Source organism: Sciurus carolinensis, chromosome 6, assembly GCF_902686445.1.
Source record: "Sciurus carolinensis chromosome 6, mSciCar1.2, whole genome shotgun sequence".
Taxonomy (NCBI): Eukaryota; Metazoa; Chordata; class Mammalia; order Rodentia; family Sciuridae; genus Sciurus; species Sciurus carolinensis.
The window spans coordinates 89645347-89648583 of NC_062218.1; the positions used below are offsets into that span (position 1 = coordinate 89645347).

The 3237-nt window shown below is 33.8% G+C and overlaps 1 pseudogene; it reads left to right on the plus strand.

The window, feature by feature from the left end:
* Positions 1 to 2052: 2052 nt before the first annotated feature.
* LOC124986251 (E2F-associated phosphoprotein-like) lies at positions 2053 to 2906 on the plus strand (annotated as a pseudogene).
* Positions 2907 to 3237: the final 331 nt, after the last annotated feature.

A 3237-nucleotide genomic window follows, 5' to 3' on the forward strand; every position in this document is an offset into this window, starting at 1 on the left:
CACTTATGTTTAATCATGTATAATTTGGACAATGCACTAGTGATATCTCCATCTTATGTCTTTTAGAAAAGAATATCACATAATCAAAAAATGTGGATTCCAATCCTAGATCTTACCACTTTTTCAGTTTGAAATTGACCATTGTGATTTTAAAGAGCATGGACTTAGTCAAAATGCCTGTTTTACTTACTAACATGTTTACTTGTTAACTGTGTGAACTTGAGTAATGACTCAATTTCAATGCCTGTTTACATATTCACCAAATATCTCTACCTTATGAGGAAACTGTGATATGCATATCAAACACTTATTTTAGTGTGTGTTTCACAGTAAGAACTCAAAATAATATTGATACTCATTGCTTTATGAAATGTTTGTAATGACCTTAGTTTTGGTAAATATTTCCACACAATGTAGATGCTGCTCAAAGTTCAAAATTTGCTTAAAATCACAAAGCACAGAGGTAGTAGAAAATAAATTGAAACCCAAGTCAAATTTTTTTTCAATGTCACATATTTCATAATGCTTAAGTGTCTCTCTCACTATCAAATATGTCTTTGAATTTTCTCTTAAGGAAGATGAACTTAAAGGTAAAACTAAAAGTAGATATAATAGGTGTGGGTTGTTGAGAAATCAAATAAGAAATAATAACAGGAATTGAATTGTGACTATAAAAATAAAGAACAATATATAAGAGAATCTAAACAGATTTATGAGTTGAGAAGATAGTGTTGACCAAGAAGAGCACACCTCTCATGCATAATGTCAAAATCTATCTTCCCCACTTTTCACACCAATCACTACCTCAACAAATAGTTCATACGGGGTTTTATGGGCTTCAGATTGCTGTTGTATGTGCAGGATCTCACCTTGGGACTCTTATATATATTTCTAGATCCCTCTTCTGTGGTACAAGACACACCTGAATGATATATCTGACTGAAGTTGTAGCATCACAATATATATGCAACCTGGAAGTGTGGAAAAATTAATGCCCCTAGGTTCATCTTCAGCCAACAAGAGCAAGAATACTGAATATGTGCTTCTCTTCTTACCCCTGGGCATACAATCCTAAGCTGTGTATCATAAAGATCCTGAAAACCTCTACAAGGATAGATTGTAAATTGTCTAGAGGGAAATCAAGTCAATAATCACATTTTTATATCAGTTCTGTTTATTGCTATACTTAACCACCTATTTTTATGTTCTTTTCTCCTGGAATCATATTTCCAAATCATATTCCAAAAGACAAATAATCCCTGACTGAGGTTCTGCTTTCAGGGCAATTGGGTTAAGTTGGAGATGAAGTCCAGTTGCACTACCTTCAAGACTTAAAAGACTAAATATAGCAATCTTGTTGTATGCATAAAATATTCTATATAGCAATTATATCAGTACTCTAAATGTCAATCTATACTTTAATACAATTTCTACTAATATCTCAGGACTTTTATAGACATAGATAAGCTGATTCCACTAGTTACAAGTAAAAATAAAAGAATTTTAAGCAACCAAACCACCTCAGAAACAAAAAGTAATGTTTAAGGAATCATTCAATATTGTTTTAAGAATGCTTCAATAACTATTCAATATTGAGTCCTATTTTAAATTTATCATAAGAGACTATGGGATTGGCAAAGGGTGAGACACATTGAGAGATGGAATGAAATAAGGATTCCAGAAAAGACCCCAAGCACAAATATGGCCATTAGATTTTTAATAAAATGTCAAGAAAATTTGATGGAAAAGGACAATCTTTTTGATAAATGGTTCTTATAAAAAGAGAAGAAAAACTAAAATATGCAACAGAGACTCTATATGAAAATATTTTGGTACTTGCCTTACAAATCTATTTTGAAAACATACAACCACACAAAATTTAGAAGAAAACATTAGAGAAAATCTTTATAACCTGGTTTAAAGAAAGAATTCTTAGAAATGATGACAAAAGTACTCTTAAAAATGTGTACATTGAGACTTTAAGGAAGGGACCCGTGGAGTGAACAGACACTGCTAACAGGCAGTGGATGGTGTAGGCAGCTCTAGGCCGCCATGAACCGGCTGCAGGATGACTAGGACCCCTATGCTGTTGAAGAGCCTAGGGACAAGGAGCCAGCTTTGAGCCACTCTGAAGATGAAGTGGATGTACTTTTACATGGAACTCCTGACCAAAAATGAAAACTCATCAGAGAATGTCTTAGTGGAGAAAGTGAGTCATCTAGTGAAGATGAATTTGAAAAAGAAATGGAAGCTGAATTGAATTCTACCATAAAAAAATGGAGAACAAATTATCTTCTCTAGGAACAGGGTCTTCTTCAAGAAATGATAAAGTTGAATAGCTCCAGCAAAGTATTACGATGATATATTTTTTGATTCAGATTCTGAGGATGAAGACAAAGCAGCACATGTGACCAAGAAGAAAAAGAAGAAGTGACATGGATTCCAACAAATGATGAATTACTATATGATCCTGAAAAAGATAACAGAGACCAGGCCTGGGTTGATGCACAGAGAAGGGGTTATCATGGTTTTGGACTACAGACGCCATGTCAACAACATCCTGTTCCAAATAGTGATGCAGTCTTGAATTTCCCTGCTTGCATGACCACATTGTGTCTTGATTGCCAAAGGCATGAATCCTACAAAACTCAATATAGAGTGATGTTTTTCATGAATTGTTGTGTCAACAAAGAGGAGGTTCTAAGACACAAAAACTCAGAGACCAGGAAGAAAAGGCAGGGTTATAAGAAGATGAGGTCTAACCATGAAGATTCTGCAGAGCAGGCAGAGACAGAAGTGGAAGAAATCTATCACCCAGTCATGTGCACTGAATGTTCCACAAAAGTGGCAGTCTATGACAGGATGAAGTCTTTCGTTTTTTTAATATTTTAGCAAGCCATTCCTAAACAGTTCAACTGGCATGCATTACCCAATACTGTATTTAAGGCAAATATGTACAGTTATTTTCCTTCTGTCTATTCATATCATTAATTGATGTTGAGTTATTTGTAAAAACAGTATTTTATCATTTTGAAGAATAGTCATCAAACTTTATCTCCTCTCACCTTTTTCCTTTAGTTTTCTTGTGAGTACTAATGGAACTGATTATTCATTCCCATTTTGATGGACATTTGGAAACTGGAGTTTTTGTTTATTAAGGTTCTTTAGAATTAAAATGTTCTGGAGTTATAAGTAAAAAAAAATGTGTACATTGACCATGATAAAAATTTAAAGTAG